This window comes from Spermophilus citellus (genome assembly GCF_964194105.1).
Source record: "Spermophilus citellus genome assembly, chromosome: 12".
NCBI lineage: Eukaryota > Metazoa > Chordata > Mammalia > Rodentia > Sciuridae > Spermophilus > Spermophilus citellus.
Genome location: NC_138198.1, coordinates 43336676 through 43356905, shown reverse-complemented (window position 1 = coordinate 43356905; position 20230 = coordinate 43336676). Strand labels below are relative to the sequence as shown.

The window sequence follows — 20230 nt, the reverse complement described above, 5'->3', positions numbered from 1 at the left end:
CTCCTGGACACAGACCTTTACTTCTGGGTTTTATCCTCCCCCAGTGGCAAGGCCAGCTCCCCGGGGACAGGCGGCTGCACTGCCTGCCCACCCCGTGTGGCCAGCACGCCCAGCCTGGCGCTTGGTAACTGCTCGTGGAACACTGAAGCTTGGGCCGTGACCCTCCCCTCTGAATGGTGGGGGGACATCCCCTGCCACCACCTCTCCCAGGTGTCCCTGTCTGCTCCTGTCCCGGGGGAAGGCCGGGAAGCAGCCGTTTGAGGACATCCGCACCCGGGGGCAGGGCGGGCAGGGAAGCGGGCAGCTGCCCAGGAGGGCCCGGCTCGCGGCCGCGCAGTCTGCCTGGTCTGACGCCCGCCCACCACGGCCGGCCACGCACCGTGGTGGATGATGCCGTTCTCCAGCAGAGCCTGGCCCAGGTTGACCCCTTCCTCCGTCTTGCTGATCTCGCCGATCTCCAGGAGCCAGGCCACAAACTCACTGTGGGAACAGGAGAAAGGGCTGGGGGCCGGGGCTGGGGGGCTGGAGGGCTGGGGGCCTGGGGGGCTGGAGAGCTGGAGGGCTGGGGGGCTGGAGGGCTGGGGCTAGCAGGCCGGGATGGGGGGCCGGGGCTGGGGGCCAGGGCTGGAGGGCCAGAGCTGCGGGGCCGGGGCTGCAGGGCTGGGGGGCTGGGGCTGGGGCTGGGGGCTGCAGGGCCGGGCCCGGCCATGGGACCCTGAAGCCAGTCAGAACCTCCCACGGAAAGCGAGGCTGGGGAGCCCAGCCTGGCCACCAGTGAAGGCCTGCGCATCTCCCATTACCCATGGCAGAGGGACACATGGCCAGGTCCTGGGTCTGCCTCAGGCTCAAAGGATGGAGCAGTGGACGGATGGGTGGACCAATGAATGGACAGACAGACAAGTGATGGACAGGTGACTGGCAGGCAAGTAGATGGGCCGGTAAAGGAAAGGAAGGTGAGAGGGTCTACCCTTCCTGAAAGGTGCCAGACTCTTCCTGCCCCAGGGCCTTTGCACTGCCTGTTCCCTCTGCCTGGAAATGCCCTTCCCCAGCTCTTCATGTGGCCTTCTTTTCATCCTTCAGGTCTCAGCACAAACATCACCTCCTTGAAGGAGGCGCGTTGTCTGGCAACACAACCCACTCAGTGGCCCTGTTCTTCCTCCGTAGCGCTTATCACTGTCTGAATTTATCTCATTTGCAGATTTATCCCTTTCTCAGCCACCTCCTACAGCCAGAACGTAATCTCCCTGTGAACCGAGTGCTATCTACTGTGTCCCAGCCTGGGAGAGGCCTCACGCACAACAGGACGCACTAATCATCCACTAAACAAATAAAGGAAGCAACCATCAAGCAAGGAGGACTGTTCTGGGTCAGCAGGAAGGTCGGGGAGACAGTATGTCGGGGGGCAGAGGAGACGGGCGGCTCTCGAGCCCAGCACACCCGGTGGGGAGAGGCCAGCCAGGAGATCTCGCTCCCGGGAGATCTTCCTGAGCTCAGCACAGAATTTAGCCCTCATGAGAGAGCAGGAAGGGGGACCTGTTTTGTGCTCAATGACAGCAGGTGGCAGCCAGCCAGGGCCCCACGCTCTCCTGCTCACTGAAGCCTGCTGTCCCTCGGGGAAACTATTTTTAGCCTCCCGGGGTTTGGCAGGGGAAGCCCTTCGGTGTGTAGGCAGCGGTGTGCCAGGCAGTCAGAAAGCCCTGCTGGAGGCGGGAAGGAGACCAGCGCGGGGAAGGAGAGCGCTCACTCTCAGAGTCCCACAGCCCAGCACCCAGACCCGCCGCCAGCAGCTGCAGGAGGGAGCGGATGTCTGCGTGCCCACTCTCGGAAGCCGGGACCCAGCGTCCAGCTGCCCACCAGCTGTCCGGCTGGGGGGCCACCTCTAGCACTGGCCAGCAGCCCTGAGCCAGGAAGGAGGGACAGGAAGTGGCCCTCAGCAGCTGCGGGGGTGGGAGAAGACAGTCACAGGACAACAACGTGGACCCATGAGCTCCCAAGCTGGACCTTGCCACCTTCTGGGGATCAGGAAGGTTCACGGCGTTCTGGACAAATTTGGGCGACTTTCTATCCCTGTCTGGGCCTCGCAGGGTCCACCTGGCAAGGGGTTCACTCAGGAACCTTCTGGGTTTGGTGGGGGTACCTTGTGGTCATAAGGAACCTCGGCCTGGACCCAGCTGCACAACCAGCCGAGCTCTCCCTGCGGGGCCTGCGCTCTCCCGCCCACCGCCTCCAGCCAGCAGCCAGTGCCCAGGAGCGTGGCCCCAGGGAAGGCGTGGGCCTCCGTGGGACACCGTGAGCCAGCACAGGGCAGGACTCAGTGTGTGAGAAGCCAGTTGGGAGGGCAGACAGTGCAGCGCGAAGGGCAGCAAGCTCCAGGTTCCAGAAAGATGTGACCTAGAGCAGGCTGCTGTCCCTGGACGGGAAAAGCCCCCCTGGAGTGGCCAGAGCTGCTGCAGATCAGGGCTGGGGTCCGCTGACCAGGGCGAGTCAGCCCCCGGCCTCCTCCTGACCCACTGAACACTCACTTAGCCCACACCAGGCCAAGGCCCAGCGGAGCCAGGCCACCAAGCCAAGTCCCCTCGGGGGCCCTTTGTCTTGCCTGCTGCCTGCTAGGCCTGGGCTCTCACCATGGTGGAGGTGTCCACAGCACGCCTGACAAATGGATCCTCCTCCTCCTCACAACTCATCCCCACACCTGGGCACACAGGAGGCCCAGGCAGGGAGGCCCGGGCAGGGAGGCCGCCCCCTCCAGGTCAGTAAGGAGGTCCACCTCCAGCAGATGTCAGTAACTTAACTGCCTCTAACCACCACGGACTGTGGAACCAAGGCTCTCTCCTTCCAGGAAGCCTTCGCTGACCGCCCTGCTGACCACACCTTGTCCCATGTGGTCCCCTGAGCTCTGGCAGCCCCCAAGAGCACCCTCCTCTGGCCTCTGTGACGAGGCTCATCCTCACCCCAGGCCCTGCTGCGCCTCCGAAGTGCCTTCTCAGCACCTAGAATAAAATTAGAGCCCTGACCCAGGCGCTGCTGACCCAGCCCCTCTGGTTCCCGTGGCAACCCTGGTCTCCCACCCTGGGGCCACCTGCGGCCTCCTGCCTCCCTGCTGGCCTCCCTCCACCCTCAGGACTCCCACCTGCTGTTCCCTCGGCTGCTCCGGGTCTTCTGGCGGGTGTTGGTCACTCGGACCTTGTTGAAACAGCACCCCGAGAGGCCCGTGCACCCCCTGAACCAGCCCCACTCCCTCCCTGCCTTGCAGCTCCTGGCAGAGTCCAGAAAGACCCCTTCACTTCATCCGTCCTGCGTCCTGCGTCTGGCTACTCTCTAGACAGGTGTCTCCCTGAGGGCAGGCACTCCTAGGGTTCTGTCCCCAGCTGGCCCAGGGGAGGGGTTGGGTCAATAGGAGCAAAGGATGGTTGAATCTGATGGTTTCAACTAACCTGAGGGTGGCGGAAGGCGTGGGCCCCCTGGGGGCCTCCGCAGTGACACACAGGTTTTGCACCTAGGTCACTTTTATGTATAGCCACCTCACAGGTGTCACCTGCCTCCTCCAGCAACCCTGAGGGCCATTTTATTCTCTTGGATCACAGATTGAAATTCAGCAAGGTTAAGAGGCTTGTCCAATGTCACGCAGCGAGAGAGTGAGGGAAACGAGACCTGAGCCCAGCCCTTGAAGACCGAAAAGCCAAACCAGACACGTTTTGGATTCACAGATAAAAATGAGCAAACACGCAGAGCAGGAGATGGGCAGAGCACGCCAAGTCACCAGCCCACGTGCTGGGCCTTCTCCTCGCCCTTAAAGTGGGGACAGCAGCAGTGACCCGCCTCTGTCAGTGCCGGGCAGCAGAGGCAGGGCTGAACAAACCGTCTCTGAGGCCACTGACTCCGTCCACAGGAGGGGACCAGCTCATTCAGAGCTCGGGAGCTGGCCCCGTGGGAAAGAGGCCTCAGCCGGGCAGGTGCAGAGGGCGCTGCGCGGGAGGCAGGTTTCTTAGAAGGTCTCCCTCGGGGCTTGTGGCCTCCTGGGCCCCATGGCTAAAAAGCAGTCTGTGAACCTGGCCCTGGTTCCAAGGGGCAGGAGGAGCTCCTCTGACACTCTGGGCTGGGCAGGAGGTAGGAAGGTTCTCTGACCAGAGGCCGGAAGCAGCCCCTCCCAGAAAGGGGCCGGCCAGGATTAGAGATGAGCTGGTGGAGAGCAGCCAGGCCCCTTCGCTGCCTCCCAGGCCCCAACTCTCCTCTCCACAGACACCCCAGGGAGAGCAGAACCCCAGCTGCTGACCTGGACCCCAAGCTCGGCCCTGGGCCCCACCCCTCCAGGCTGGGCTCAAGTGGACACCGACTGTCTGCAGGCATTTTAACCTTAGCACAGCTAAAACCAGGCTCGCTCGGCCCGACTTTCTCCCACTTCCCATCTCCTCTTCCCCCGGCTGCGGTACCCACCGCCTTGCCCCTTCCTCCCACATGCAGGGTTCCTATGAGACTTCCCTCCTCATGTCCAGGTTCCTGTCCAGCCCAGGTCGACACCCACTTCTACCAGAAGCTTCAAAAAGTGAAGAGTGGGCTGAGCTCCACCCGCCTCCCACCCTCCTCCCCTTCTGCTCGGCCACCCCAGGCGCCAGCAGCGGGCAGCCACTCCACAGCATGCATGCGCTGCCAGCCATGGCGTGACAAGGACCTCACAGTGGGTTGAAAACCCGCCTGGGACCCCAGCCTCGTGACTCTGAGGTGGCTCCACAGGAACAGTGGTCCTGGGTGGCTCTGCCCAGGAGGGCGCGGGGAGGGGTGTGGGAGTCGGCCGGGGCGCACTCACTTGCCCAGGAAGCACTTGGGCACAGTGCTCAGCTTCCGGCGCCGGTCCTTGATGAGGTTCACCTTCTTGCTCATCATGAGGTGGTACAGCTTCTCCCCCTTCTCCGCGATCATGACGTAGGCGTCGCGCTCCATACCCAGCTTCAGGCCTGCTCGGGGACAGAGCGGAGCAGCCGCAGCTCCTGAAAACTGCCCCACCAGCCCCACCAGCCCCACCGCGACCACCCAGGCAGCCATGGGCAATTCCTGTCGGCCACTGGTGCTCCAGACACTGCCATGCAGTCCTCACAGGCACCGCCTCGCACGGCAGGGTCCGGCCCTCACCCTGGGAGCCAGCCCCACAGCCACGTTCCCCCAGCCCCGGGTGCGGTTCCAACCGCAGAGGCTGGCAGAGAGCCTGGAGCCCCCTGCACTCCAACCTGGGCTGCCAGCTGGCCGACCCTCCAAACTGACCTTCCTCTCTGCACACCGTCCAGTCTGGACAGCAGCAGGGGCAAGCAATAACGGCAGACACCTTCACAGTGGGACGACACGCAATGGGTCCCTCACAAGAACCTGGAACCATGACAGGATCCAGGACCGTCCCCAGGTCACACTGAGGCCCAAGGAAGTCAGGTTCTCAGTCCGACGGCCCAACAAGAAAGGGCGGAACCAGGATTTTGATCCAGGAAGTGGGCTCCAGACCTGGCTCCTGACCACAGCACCAGCCTGCGCACCAGCCCAATTCCAATGACCAGAGCCCCTTGGGCCCCACCTGACCCATGACCATGGTCACCCAGTGCCGGCCACAGCACCCCCCCAGGCCTGCCATAGCCACCCTGGTCAGTTTCAGAGGTCACATCCTTGCCCAACAAGGGCCAAGCCCCGTAGTTCACTGGGTCTTTAATGTTTTGATGCAAACTCAACGTTGGAAATACCTCCCGACGGTGCAGGAGTCTCCTGGAGAAGAGGCGCCCACAGCAGTGGCCGTGCTGCCCCCTCCCCAGAGGTGACAGTGACCAGTGCCTGGCTGTAGGTGGAGGGCGGTGGAGCCTGAACCTGGCGCCATGCGGAACGCAGACCCAATGGCCTTCCTTGCCCATCGACTAACACTGGGGAGTGGGACGCAGGAGTCAGGGTTGGGCCAGTCAGACTCTGAGCCGGGGCAAGTGGAGGGCCCCCGGCTGCTCCTGGGTCCCGGGGAAGACCAGCTAGGAAGAGAGTCAAGGGACAGCTGTCCACCATGCCACGGCAACAGCAGGAAACAGGAGGGGACAGAGGCCGGCCCCTGCTCTGCACACCTGGCAGTGGGGGGTCTGGGGCCACGCGTCGGACTCCCCAGGTCCTCAAGTGCCAGGTCTCATGCAGCAGGGTCACAACCCTGCCCAGGAACGTCTGCCTTCCACAGATGAGGACACGGGGGCCCTTCCCAGCCCGGGGGCCTCTGCCCACAGCCCAGTGCCCCCCAGTTCAGAGCACACACCCCACACCCCATCACTGCCAGCCCTGGGGTCCCTTTTGTGACCTGACCTGCCTCGGAGTCCCTGTGCCCAGGGGGTTCCCGACCATGCTCAAGGGGAAGCCCCGAAGGGCCTCTCCCAGACCCTAAGCCAGCGGACACCAACAAGAAGCACAGGCCCAGTGAGCGGCAGGGGAGGGGGCGTCCTGGGGGGACGGGGCAGCCCCATCACCTCCACCCCAGGCACCAAGTCCCTGCACAGTCCCATGGCTCCCGCCAGCTCCTCGTCTCGGAGCTCGGAGCTTTCTGGAGAGAACCCTCGGCCCCTCGTCGGCCACCCTGGCCTGCAGAGCCCTGCGCGGCCCAGGCACCCGGAGCCCAGAGCCGCCAGGAGGGCCCCGCACTCACTCTCGCTCTGCTCCTGCTCGCGGATGATGGCGTCCAGCCACTTCTGCTTCTCCTCGGCCGTCTTGGCCATGCACACGAACCACTTGTTCTTGGCGGTGTTGTGGATCTTCCAGCCATTGGTGACCATGTAGCCGTTGCTGTGGTAGTCGGCTGGCAGGGACAGGTGGCAGGGGTGGGTCATGTGACTCCGGACGTCCCACCAAGGCCAGGTGGGGACCGCCCTTCGCTCCAGCACGGAGGGGCAGGGCCAGCAGCAGGGGCAGGACCCAGAGCTGGACATTCACTGTTGGAACCACCCCTTCCTGGCTGCTCTCTGGGGGAAAGGAAGACCTTCCTCAAAGACCCCTCAGGTCCTCAATGACACGGGGCCTCGTGTAGGCACGCAGACGGAGTGGCAGGGGACACCTGTCAGGAGCCCAGGGGGCCTCCCAGCCTTTCCCTGTGCCACTCGGGCACTAGTACAGCCCCAAGGCCAAGGGCAGGGCCTTGAGGTGAACCAGGACACTCCTGCAGTGGACACCACCCAGCCACGGAGGGCAACGTGTGCCAAGACCCGCGGCAGGGGCAGCGGGGACCCACCACAGGCAGTGGCACAACCTGTGGCTAGACAGCTGTGGCACTGCACGTGACTGAGTGTGTCCAGAGCCTCTTCAACAGGCACATCCACTTAGTGAGCTCGAGAGCACAGGGATTTTACTTAAAATGCTCAGTAAGGAAGACGCAGTGGGGGAAATATGTTTAACAGCAAAGAAACGGTCATCACAGAGTCCAGCTGAGGCCCCTTCTGGGCCGGCAGCGCCCCACAGGAAGGACGAAGGACAGGGCGCTGCCTTCTCTCAGGTGGACGCCTCACGCCCCGGGGGCTCACTCGGGTACCTGCCCACCAGGCACTGTCTGTAGGCAGGTTACACATCACAGTAAAAGGAGTCGTCTGGGCAGGCGGGACGGGCCGGGCTGAGCAGCAGGCCTACCTGTCCCGTCTTCCACGTTCTCCACCTCCATGACCTCGGTGTTGATTCGGCCCCTGAAGATGTACAGGGAGCCATTCATGGATTTGGTCCTCTTGGTGGACTTCTTGCTCCCAGTGACCCTGAAAAAGTTGGAAAATCACCGTCCCCTGAGGGAGACAGCAACACAGAAGGACACGCAGGACAGAGCTGGGTCAGGCTAGGATGGTCAGCCGGTGGGCGGTGGCTTAAGCCAGCCGTCTCTCTCCATCACAGTTTTCTCATCAGAGAAGCAGGCCTAGAGCCTTGCTGACCTCTAAGGACCACTTCCCAGATAATAGGAGACGACATGAGAAGCCAGCAAGAAGCAACAGAAACCCAATCTCCTTGACCAGCAAGTGGGAAGAGGCCCACGGGGCTCCCAACAAGCACTTCCTGAAAAAAGGCCAGAATGGAGGAGAGCTTGGGGTAGGTGATCATCTACCCGCACGCCTGCCCGCCCACCCACCAACCATCCCCCATCCACCCACCATCCACCCATCCACTCTCCCACCCATCCACCCACCTATCAGTTCATCCGCCCACCCATCCATCCATCTACCAGTCCATCCATCCCCCATCCACCCTCCCACTCATCTAACCACCTATCAGTTCATCCATCCACCCATCCATCCACCCACCCTCCCATCTATCCACCCACCTACCTATCCATCCATCCACCCATCTTCCTACCCGCCAGTCCATCCATCCATCCATCCACCCACCCACCTACCTACCTGTTCGTCCGTCCATCCACCCACCCATCCGTCCATTGGCCCACCCATCTTACCCACCCACCATCTACCTAGCAGTCCGTCTGCCCACCCACAACTCATTCATTCACTTGGGTGAATTCCGCTGCTCAGGGGCTCAATCCTGATGCAACCTGACAGTTGGTGTCCCTCCAAACTCCTGTGCTGAGCCCTGACCACTGAAGCTTGGTGTTAGGAGGTGGGGCCGTTGGGTGGTCTCAGGATGGAGGCCGGGCTCTCATGACTGGGATCAGTGACTGCAAAAGAGGCCTCACTCCTTTGTAGGACAGCTGTCTCGGCCGTCCACCCTCCGAGGACACAAGAAGGCACCATGTGGGTGGCAGACAGCAAGTCCTGTGGGGCAGACCTGGTGCTCTGCACGAGCCTCCCCAGCCCTGACCTGTTTGTGTCTCTGCCTCCAGTATGCACTCACCACCCGCTGGCCACTCACACCCCCACCCAGCACTCGATCAGACAAGGTCGGAGCCAGAAGAGAAGGACGGCTGGTGAGCAGGTGTGGAGGGAGGGGGCTCAGAGCCAGGCTGGGGCTCCGGGGTGCTTCCTTCCCGCCCTCAGGCTCAGACAGACACACGGCTCCTGGGTCTGAGCCTGCTGCTCTCAGGGCAGGAAACCCCTAGGTCCTCAGGCCACGAGCTGCAGGCCTGGCCCTCAGGGGTTCCTGAGGATGGCTGGTATGTGTGAGATGGGTGTGTGTGGTGGGTGTGTGTGGTGGGTGTGTGAGATGGGTGTGTGTGGTGGGTGTGTGTGGCAGGTGTGTGTGAGATGGGTGTGTGTGGTGGGTGTGTGTGGTGGGTGTGTGTGGTGGGTGTGTGTAAACAGGTGTGTGTGGCAGGTGTGTGTGAGGTGTGTGTATGTGGTGGGTGTGTGAGGTGGGTGTGTGTGGTGGGTGTGTGTGGTGGGTGTGTGTGGTGGGTGTGTGAGATGGGTGTGTGTGACAGGTGTGTGTGAGGTGTGTGTGTGTGTGGTGGGTGTGTGAGGTGGGTGTGTGTGGTGGGTGTGTGAGATGGGTGTGTGTAAACAGGTGTGTGTGGCAGGTATGTGTGAGGTGTGTGTGTGTGGTGGGTGTGTGAGGTGGGTGTGTGTGGCGGTTGTGTGTGGTGGGTGTGTGTGGTGGGTGTGTGTGGTGGGTGTGTGAGGTGGGTGTGTGTGGCAGGTGTGTGAGGTGGGTGTGTGTGGCAGGTGTGTGTGAGGTGGGTGTGTGAGGTGGGTGTGTGCACACGCACCCAAATGGGACGCCCTCGGGGTCTACGTCTCTATAGAGAACCTGCTATAGGTCTCAGTGTCACCTACAGGGATGTGCACACCCAAGAGAGGACACACATTCCACTCCACGCCCCAGCCACGGGCCATGCACACCGTGTACACCTGCACTGTGCACTGTTGCTCACCAACCCTGTGAAACGAGGCCAGCGGCGGACAGTGACGGACTCTCCACGCTCCTGACTGCGACACACTAAGCAGGCAGCTGGCATGGAGCCGTGAGCCCTCTGGGCCGTAGTTCGCCCTGGGCAACTCGCAGGGTGGGCTTTTAAAAGCCTCCTGCTTTTTTGGGGTGCTGGGTGCTGGGGATTGAACCCAGGGGTACTGACCACTGAGCTCCAGCCCAGCCCTCCCGAGCTGCTCAGGGCCTCGCTGAGTTTCTGAGGACGGTCTGAACATGCCACCGTCCCCTCTGCCCCGCCCTCGGAGCACCCTGCTCTTCCTGGAGCCCAGCGGGAGGGGACACACAGCACAGTGTTTGTGAGGGGTGGTGTGCATGCTCGGGGCTGGGGTGAGCGGGTGGGTAGAGGGAGGGTAGCGGGTGCAGGGTGAGGTGTGCCAGGCCGGTGGAGGAGGGTGGGTGGCTGGAGGTCTGCGGGTGGCTGGATGGAGCGGGTGGGAAACGGCTGCTTCAGGCGCTTCCTGTGGCCACACCAGGGGGGCTGGGACTCCCCTCACCACTGCCCAATCCCCAGGCCCCCGGGCTCCACTCTCTACTCCCGATCAGAGGCGGCTCGCTGCCTGGTGCCAGGCTCTCAGCAGGCAGGTGTGCACAGCCCTCCAACCTGGAGAAGCAGCCAGGTGCCTGCTGACTTTGGTCCCTGCGGGGACTCGCGGGACGCTGCCTGTCTGGGACCTGGGTGGGGGAGGTCTCCGACACAGTGCTCTGAGCTCCTTCAGAATCAGAGGCTCAACCAGGCCCAGGGGGCACACCTGTAATCCCAGTGGCTCCGGAGGCTGAGGCAGGAGAATCACAAGTTTAAGGCCAGCCTCTGCAACTTAAGGCCCCAAGCAACTCAGCGAGACGCTGTCTCTAAATAAAATATAAAAACTGAGGGGTGCTGAGGGTGACCTGCACCCCAAGTTTTCAAACCGACTTACTGTTTTATGTATACGTATGTATATATGTGCACATGTATATGTACGTATATATATATATATATATATATATATAGTTACAACTAAATATCACATTATATTTGTGGCTACGTTAGGTTAAATAAAGGCACTATTTAAATTCATTTTATAATAGCGTATGTGGCGCTCACTATGGATTTAGAACAAACCCCTCAAGTCATGGAAGAAGTCCAAGACATCACCTCAGGGAAGCAGCAGGTTGGCCCTGCCCCGCCTCCTGGCCCACGGGGGCAGCCAAGGCACCAGCCTCCCCAGCAAGTCACCTGGACTTCCGCTTGCAGTAGACCAGGAGGTTGTCGAACAGGAAGAAGGCCCTTTCCTGGATGTTACCCGCAGAGATTTTCAACAAAGTCCCCTGCAGGAGGAGCTGGGTGCAGATGTCCGTGAGGTTGGAGCCCTGGGAGAGGAAGGGCAGGCAGAGGATGAGCAGGCCAATCCAGGAAAGCAGCGGGCACAGACTTCCCTTCCCACCTCCCTGAGCCCCAAAAGAGCCTACTGCATCCCACAGCAGATGGACACCAGCACACTGTGGTGGGAGCTTCCACCTCCGGGCGAGCAGCACAGCCGGGAGGGGCTGGGAGACTGAGGGAGCTCAGTGCTCAAGGGGGCCCACTGGGGCGCTGGGCTGGGCGCCTGCTCACCGACAGCTCGTCCTGTCTCCCCACAGGAGTGCCACCTGCATAAGCATATGCCACTGCATGCCCAGCACCCACAACTCCCCAGTACACAGTAGGTGCTCAGTAAGGGCTTGCAGAGCAGATGAACACGCCACGGACACCACCGGGCCCAGCGTGGTGTGGGCAGTCACTCTAGCCACAGCTGTGCGTGGGGACGGGCATGGACGCTGGACCCTGCCATCCCTCCCTGCTGAGTGACGGGAGCGTGAAGCTTCCTGCACATCAGGAGGCCCAGGTGGCGTGGCTGGGGACGGCGGGGGGAGCGAGCTGGCCTTGGACAGGCTGAGGGAGGGACGGGGGGGCGTAGCTGGGAGGATCCTAAGCGGGACCGCGGGGCTTGTAGAGCCCCGAGAAGAGCGGCCAGGGCAGAGAGCCGCGTGTGTGGGGGGCAGCTGGAAAGGCCCGTGGACACAGGAGGCCAGCTGAGGGCCCGGGTCCTGGCCCTCCTCCTGCCCCCTGGGGATGCCCACCGCAGCCTCCCTGTCACCAGGCATGGTCACGTGGTGGTGCCAGGGCAGGAGGGCGGTGGCAGTGGGGCTGGAGGGACCCGCCCACCAACCTCTGCAGCTCCCTGGAGCCAGCACCTGTCCTCCAGCTGCCACCAGGTGGACAGCAGGCCCGACGTCGAGGCTCGGGAATACGCTGCAAAGGTCCTGCGGCAGACCAGCAGGCTCCACCAAGGGAGGGACGAGAGACCTCACCATCCCTGCCTGGAGACGAGCCGGGGAGGGAGGACCACTCAGACTCCCTGGGCACGCGCTCAACCAGGAACCGACGGGAGCTGGCGTCAGGGAGACCTGCTGACCCGGGACTCTGAGACCCAGTCGGGGAACGGGCTCTACGTGGCCAGCCACAGGCTCCCCCCCACTGGGTGGTCAGGCTCCCCGTGCCCGGGGCCAGCCAGGTGCAGCAAACCCACTCACAGGGGTGCCGAGACCACTGTCCTGGGACACCACTGGCTCGTGGTCCAGGCTGTGGGTCCAGGACAGGGCTGGTGGGCTCCTACCCTTGGGGGGGTGGCACACGGCCCTGGACACAGGCACCCTGCAGGAGACCCGCAGGACACCCAGGTCCCAAGGGCACGGCTGGAGGGTGGGGGGACAGCAGTCCCCGTCCCCCCCGCAGGGTATGAAGCAATCAGAGCCCCGCCTGTCCGTGTGGCACTCACAGGGACGCTGCCCAGGCGCGTCTGGACACCCAGCAGGGCCACCTGCAAAGCTGTCCCAGGCCTGGGGTGCCCACTGCCACCCCGACTCCAGGAGCTGGGACCTGGGCCCTCGGCTGGCGCCGCCCCAGCAGCCTTGGCCACGTGGTCACACAAAGAGCAGCGGTGGCCTCCACCCTCCAGAGCTCAAGCAGCTGGGTCAGATCTCAGCCGAACCCCAAACCACACCCCAAACCCAAGCTGCAAGGGAGTCTGGGAAAGGGGCTCTGTCCTCCACCCTCCCCGGCAGAAGACCCGCAGGAGGGCAGGGCCATGCAGGTGCCAGGGTGGAACCCGCTGCCCCGAACACGGCCGACCCTCGCCATGCCGTAGCGCCCGGCTGCCCCAGCGCAGGAAGGAACACTAGGGCCCTCACACAGCAAGAGCCACCGGCCGGGGACCCCACGGCGTGCAGAGCCAGAAGGCCTCGCCCAGAGCCTGACCCGCGCCTGACCCCCACTCGACTGGGCTGACCAGCACCCCCAGTCCCCCACAGCCTCCGGGAACTTCCCATCACGCGAGGAAGGCCGGGTGGAGGTCCTGGGAACCGCGGGAGAGCACCACCGAGCACCGCCACATGGCAGCTGAAGACGAGGCTCTGGAGTCACCAGCAGGAAGTGGCCAGCCAGAGCTCTGTCCTGCAGTGGACCCTGGCTCCAGGCCCACAGGTAAGTGGGGAGCTGGGGGCTGCGAAGGATCAGAGGCTCAGCAGCTGCTGCCATGGGACACTCACACCCAGCGTCACCAGTTTTTCAAGAGAAACTTCTGATCTGAATTACTTGGATTTAATTGGGGAAAAGCTAAGCAGTTTTCTTATAAACATTATATAAGAGAAGCAGAACACGGGGCCCAGCCTGCCGGGGCTCCAGTTCACCCTGCAGCCGTGCCCACCCGGCCCCTCCAGGCAGGACCCCGCCACCGCACGCACCTCCCAGCCCTCGATGTGGGACTGCAGCTGCTCCAGGGCTTCCAGCTTCTCCATCTGCCGCTTGGTCTCGTTGATGTTGGAGCAAACGGTCTTCATGGCCTGCAGGGCGCTCTGCACCGCCGGGTGGTCGGGGTGCTTGCCTGGGGTCCTCTTGGCCAGCTCCTGGGCAGGGCAGAGGCAGGAGGGAGACATCAGTGGGGGCCTAGCGGGGCCGGTGTGACCTGGGCTGGGAACGTCATTCGTGTACTCCTATAAAGGCCACCCAAGCACCTCCTCGATGGCAGGCAGAGAGCTAGGGTCTGGAGATGAACCTCCTCGCCTGGTGGACAGCACGTCCTAGTGGAGCAGAGTCACGGACAGAACCAGCTCCAAGCAGGGACACACACAAGACCAAGAAGACCAGGGTTTGGGGCAGGTGACTTCAAACAGGGAGGTCGGGGAGACCCTCAAGGAGCTCACATCCGAGCAGCCACGGGCTGAAGTGAGGGGGCCTGTAATAATATGAGGGAGGAGTGTCAGGGCAGAGGGACCAGCACGTGCAAGGGACCTGGGGCAGGGGCACGAGTGGTATAAAACAAGCACAGCGAGGAGCCAGTGCCTCTGGAGGAGGAAAGACAGACGCAGAGACAGGAGAAAGGCAGGTCACGGAGGTGGCCACGGATCCTGCCCCAGCCCCAGTTTTCTTAGTGAAATGGGCATAAAACATGTCTTGGGGCTGGGGATGCAGCTCAGTGGCGCAGGGTTTGCCCAGCATGCACAAGGCCCTGGGTTCCATCCCCAGCACCGCAAGACACCCCTGGCCTAGGGGACTCAAGATGGGCATGTGAGGCTCACCCCAGCCACCCGCCCCTTCTGTCAGCTCAGCCCCCACCTCAGGCACAGGCTGGGACGCGCGGGACGCTAGGCCAGCCTTGATCACAGGCGGGCACTGCTGGGCATGGTGGGGGACTCAGGGGCAGGGACGTGCCAGGCCTCAGATACGGGGCAAGAGCTTCAGGCCCCTCCTCAGCCCATAGCCCGCTGCAGGTACGTCCACGATCAGGCACACCAGAAGGCCAGGACCTGGTGGTCATCACCTGTCACCTGTCCACGTCCCCAAAGCCACCCCGTCACACGTCTGCAGATGAGCAGCTCTGAGCATCTGGACCTGAGGCCCAAGAGGCCGGCCAGCTCCGGGTGAGTGGGGGTGGGCTGCAGGACGGTGGCAGCCACTGCCACCACACCCATCCCAGACCCCAGAAGGGGACGCTGCAGTGACCCTCCGCCGACGGGCCCCCTCAAGGGGCCAACACTGGCTGTTAGTAAAAATGAGAAAAACGCCACTTCCCCTTTTTGTCTGGCTGCCCCCGCCTCTGCTCCTGCCCCGGTCAGCACTGGGCTGGGGGAGAAACCAAGCAAGATGTGGCCAGGCCCGAGGCTGGCCAGAGCTGTGGGGGACGCCGGCTGTGTGGCCTCCATTCGCAGGGGAGCATATCCGTGCCTCGGCTTTGCACGTGCCACTTCCTCCCCCACAGTCCTCCCTTTTCAAGCTCGTAAGAGGCACACGGTGCCGTAGATGGACAGGCCTGGAGAACTGGGATCCAGAACAAGACCTCACAAGACCTTACGTGTGGAGTCGGTTAGAGAGAACCGTCTTCCAACAAACAGTGCCAGGACCACTAGACACCAGGGCCAGCAGGTCACCCAACAGCCTACTCAAATGCAGCCCAAGCCTCAGCACAAGAGCTGGAAGTAGAGTCTGTTAGGAAAACGCAGGAGTAGATGTTTGTGACCTCAGGTTAGGCAAAGTGTCCTCAGACAGGACGTCAAATACAACTAAAAAAGTGTCACCCTAGACTTCATCAAAATTAAAGACTTGAGTGTTTCCAAGGGTATTGTCAAGAAAGCGGGAAGACAACCTCTAGGGGGCAAGAGAATGATGCACATTACGAACCTGAGACGGACTGGTGTCTAGCATATGTAAAGAGCATTTGCTATTGAACAAAAAAACACAAATAATGCTACTTAAAAACGGGCAACAGGTTTGAACAAGCTTTTCTCCACAGTAGACGTGCAAACGGACACCAAGCAGATGAAAAGGAGCCCAGGGTCACTCATCCCTGGAGAAATGCAAAACGAAGCCACGTGAGATCCCCTTTCACACCCACTAGAACAGACACAACCAGGAGAAGAACAGTGACAGGGCAGGAAACAGGCCTCTGACCCTGCTGGGGGACCGAAAGGGCAGCGGCTTCCAAGTTCTTTTATTGATTATTTACGTGATTTGGGGGACAGCGGCTCACTGTGTTGCCCAGGCTGGTCTCAAACTCGTGGGCTTATGTCTCCCACCGCGTCAAGGCCACAGGGCCATCGGGACAGGGGCTCCAGCTCCAGGACAAACTGTCCTGGCGGACGGGCAGCCAACCCGGCCCTGGGAGCTCGGCCACCTGCTGAGCCAGGCCCAGGGGAAGGGGAACCAAAGGGCCCAGAGGAAGCGTGACCAGCCAGGGACTGGGGGGCGGTGTCCCTGCTGCTCCTGCCCAGGCCTCCTGCAGGCGGGGTCCTGGTGAGGCCGAAGCCGGCTCTTGTCCTGGGGACTCAGGAGGCCACCTGAAAAAGCCGTCCAAGGAAACAGCCCAGGGAGGCCGAAAGCTGGCCTGGCAGCCTCAAGAGCCTCGGGAGCAGCTGGCTGGCCGCAGGCTGCCCGGGTCTTCGCTCCCTGCCACTCTGTATGCTTCATTCTGTTTTTTTATTTTTTTCTCCATTTCACCCCCAGTGCTGAACCAGGGCGGCTCTATCACTGAACCACGTCCCCTTTGCTTTGAGACAGGGCCTCACTCAGCTGCTGAGGCTGGCCTCAAACTTGGGATCCTCCTGCCTCAGCCTCCAAGTCTCGGGGATCACAGGCCTGTACCACTGGGCCCAGCATTTCCTCTCCTGTTTGAATCAGCAAGTTGACATTTGGTTTTCAAAGTCTATATTTTTCAAGGTCATAAAACAATTAAGTTCTCAGCCGCTGTCAGCAGAAGCACAGGACAGACCCGTGAAAACGAAGCTGGGTTTGTCCCTGGAAGATGTGACAATGGCCACTATTCCCTGTGACTTGAGGCTGGCGGGGGCCCAAAAGGGGACTCAGGGGTGGGAAAGACACACTGTCCCCTCCACAGAGAGGGGTGTCACCCGGGGTCTGGACCATTTGGAGTAACACCTGGGGACGCCAAGGCCATCTCCGGGAGGCCCGGCTGCCTCTGGTCCCTAACCCCCTGCTCTGCCCAGGGTCCACCCTCCAAGCTCAGGAAGGCTGACACTCTCCAGGACTCACAGTCTGGGTCCCCTCCTGCCATCCCCAGGACAGCAGGGCACAGATGCTGAGGCGCTGGTACCCCTCCACACACCGCTTAAGAAAAATGAAAAACGGAAAAGAAGCAAGAGCCGTCGGGGCCAGGAAGACCCAGAACCGCAGCGGCCGGCCCCGAAGCTGACTGGCTCCTGGGCAGGGGACACGCACGTGTTTCTGATGTGACTCCTGTGGCCTGGGCCGCGGGTCCAAGACGCTGCAGCCTTGGGGGCTGGTGGCCAGGGGGACAGAGGAGAAGCCACCTGTGAGTCCTAAGGACACCTCCTCCCACCGGGAGAGCAGGAGGCAGGAGAGGCCCGGGCTGGAGCAGGCCCCTGCTGGGCAGTGTTACGTGCCACGGGCAGCAGCTCCAGGTGCCCCAGCTCTCCACCGAGCTCAGGCCCTGGTGGCCCTGGGCGGCCTCTACCTGCCCCTCAGCTGGTGGTGCCAAGGGGACACTGCCCTCGGGCGGCCACGGCCCTCGCCCTCCACACCTGATCACTGCCGGCAGGGGCAGGTGTGGCCCTGGCCTGAAGCTCCAGGGACCCCAGCTGCAGCGCTCAGGGCTCTGCTCCAGCTTCCCAGGGAGCCCCGGGACACTCCGTCACAGTCATGGCCTGCTCCCGTCCCCGCCGGTGGAGCCAGGTCTCAGGAGGAATCGGGGACACTGCACGGGGGACGGTGGCTGGGGTGACTGAGATCCGGTTCAGTGGGAGAAACAGGAACGAGCCACTCAGCCAGGACCAGACGGGGCCAAAGTGGGGGGCAAGGAAGAGGCCCTCAGGGCCACGAGGGTGGGGACGAGCCCCCGCACGGCACGCCAGCCGGGGCTCACTGTCGGAGCCTGCAAGGTCTGGACTCGCGGTGGTCAGAGCACAGACGGTCACGGCGGAAAACCCGAGTCCAGAGAAGCCACGCAGCTGCAGGGACCAGGCAGACGACCCTGGGACGGGGCCGTCACCCTCAGTACCTGGCAGTGAGTCACTTGCTCTCCGTGGCCGCCCACAGCTCAGGCACTGAGGACATCAGCACGTCGCAGAGGCAGCCCAGAGGCCGGGTGGAGGCCGGGCACTGGTCGGGAGGGCAGGAACCAGGGCACAAGGCCGCAGAAGAGACCTCCAGTCCTGCCCCCTCAGCTGGACACGACGACACGAGCCTGTAGGAGGCGGTGGGCTTCCCAGCATCAGTGTCAGAGGGAAAGTCCAGAGAGGACCTCGAGCCAGACCACAGCACGCACTCCACAAGGCAGTTCAGAGACACCCGGCAGGACAGGCAGGGCACAGGAAGTGACCTCCTCAGGTGCCGCAGCCTGTCCCCAGCACCCACCCTTCAGTCCCCCAGGCAGCCAGCTCAGGTCCCCAGGCAGGTCGCAACACCTCCCTAGGATTCCCACGCCCTGGGGGACAAAGACCCAGAGTGGCCCCAGGCCCTGTGCAACCGCCCATGACAGAGCCACTCCCTCCCTGTCCACCCGCCCCAGGAAGGTCCCTGCCCTACACCCAGGCGCATCCTGCCCAGGGCGGCACTCGGCTGGCCCTTCTGCCCAGAGGACGCTTCCCGGCCACTCGGAGCCCTGACCTGCAGGGTGCAGCCCAAGCACAGTGGCCACACTGCACGCCCAAGGTCACCCTGGCTCCGCCCGCTGCTGTCCACCCCTGGAGGGTCAGGCCCCACAGCAGGCTCGGGCTGTCCTGCACTTCCAGGACCCAGGACAGCGCCTGGAACGGAACAGCTGCTCCACAGACGGCAGGAGCCACTAAAGGACACCGGTGAGCTCCCAGGGCACCACCATCCCACGAGACCATGGCGTCCACGTGGCCGTCACAACCGGACGTCACCATTGTCCCGGAGGCTGGCTGCTGAGAGGCCCGGGTGCCGCAGCTCTCCCAGGAGCGGCCAGGGGGACTGAGATCAGCAAGCGCATCCTCCCTCGCGGCTCAGCCCGGCTGGCCCCCCTCCGCCTGTCCCTCCCCTGCACAAGGTCCCTCGTGTCCCCCGCAGTCCTGCAGAGCACCGTGACGTGTGCACACCGAGAACTGAGGCCGTCCCTTCCCACTGCACCCCAAGGGTGCCGACCCGGTCTAGGCCACATCCTGCAGCCGGGGGGACCGAGGACAGCCAACGTCAGCTCAGCACCAGGCACAGGAGATGCGGACACACCAGGGACTGGGCAGGGACCAGCCTCCCAGCACAAGCCCAGCACAAGCTGCCCCGCCCCCCGTGTGTCCTGCGCAGCCCTGCTGACGAGCGGCCACTCGGGCTGGCTGGCCTCAGGCGCGTCCACACGGCAGTCCAGTTCCTGACGTGGAAGCAGCCGGCAACCCTGGGTGGCATTTCCACACTCACTCCGTGAGCTGCCGGGCCTCTCCTGGGCGCCAAGCACCGTTCCAGGCGCTGGGGAGGGGGCTGCCCGACCTCCCTCAGGAACCGACACCCCAAGAGGGACAAGAACACCCACCCAGGCACCGAGGGTCCCAGGACAGAAGCCAAGTGGAGCAGGTGAGGTGCCGAGCACTCATCTGCAGCTCAGTGGACAAGGAAGGCGTCCCTGAGGTGGGGACATCTGAGCAGCAGAGGCCTGAGGAAGACTAGGGAGCTGGGAAACAGCAAGTGCAAAGGGCCTGGGGCAGACAGCTGCTGCTGTGCTCAGAGAACTTGCAGGAGGCAGGTGTGGGTAGGCAGAGCAAGGGAGGGAGGGGCAGACGCCACCAAGAGGAGCCCGGCCTTGCAGGTTGGACAGTGAGGAAACTCAAATTTAGCAGGAGAGGCCGTCAATCCCCTAAGGGGAGAAAGTGATGGGCAGGAGGAAGAGCCGGGGCACGGGGCACGGGCAGAGGCGTGGGCTGCAGTCAGCAGCACTGAGACTGAGGCACCCACATTGCGCGTGCGACGTCCCCGCTCCTACAGCCAGGAAGCACAAGGACTCTGGCGGCGACTCAGCCGTGGGTGGACAGGGTGTGCACCCACGTCATGGCACGACGGGCCTGGACCGTGCCGTACAGGTTGAGGCAGCCAGCCGCGGGGGACAGACAGTGCGGTGCCACCCAGAGCACCCAGAGCAGCTCCCTTCACAGCGGAGCAGGAGGAGGTCACTGTCCACCAAGAAGGGGGAACGGGGAGCGGCCGCCCACAGGCCTGGGGTTTTCTGGGTGATGGGAATGTTCTAAGCTCCTTCTGGGGACAGTGACACACCCTGAGTGGGAAGACAAGGCCACCTAGGAGAGGTCGGGGAGGCGAGGGGCACAGCACGGGGGGAACAGCACGGGGGTGGGGCACGGCACGGGGGGGGGGGGGCACAGC

The 20230-nt window shown here is 63.0% G+C and overlaps 1 pseudogene across 1 annotated transcript in view; it reads right to left on the bottom strand.

Moving 5' to 3' along the window:
• LOC308631622 (phosphatidylinositol 3,4,5-trisphosphate-dependent Rac exchanger 1 protein-like) overlaps nucleotides 1–20230 on the bottom strand; it is a 75085-nt pseudogene that overhangs the window by 37680 nt on the left and 17175 nt on the right. Inside the window, exons 6-11 of the transcript XR_014024321.1 lie at nucleotides 13615–13776; nucleotides 11069–11202; nucleotides 7621–7739; nucleotides 6650–6799; nucleotides 4805–4952; nucleotides 380–480 (exon numbers count right to left, since the gene is read on the bottom strand). The product of XR_014024321.1 is annotated as a phosphatidylinositol 3,4,5-trisphosphate-dependent Rac exchanger 1 protein-like (transcript). The remainder of the gene's footprint in view (nucleotides 1–379; nucleotides 481–4804; nucleotides 4953–6649; nucleotides 6800–7620; nucleotides 7740–11068; nucleotides 11203–13614; nucleotides 13777–20230) is intronic.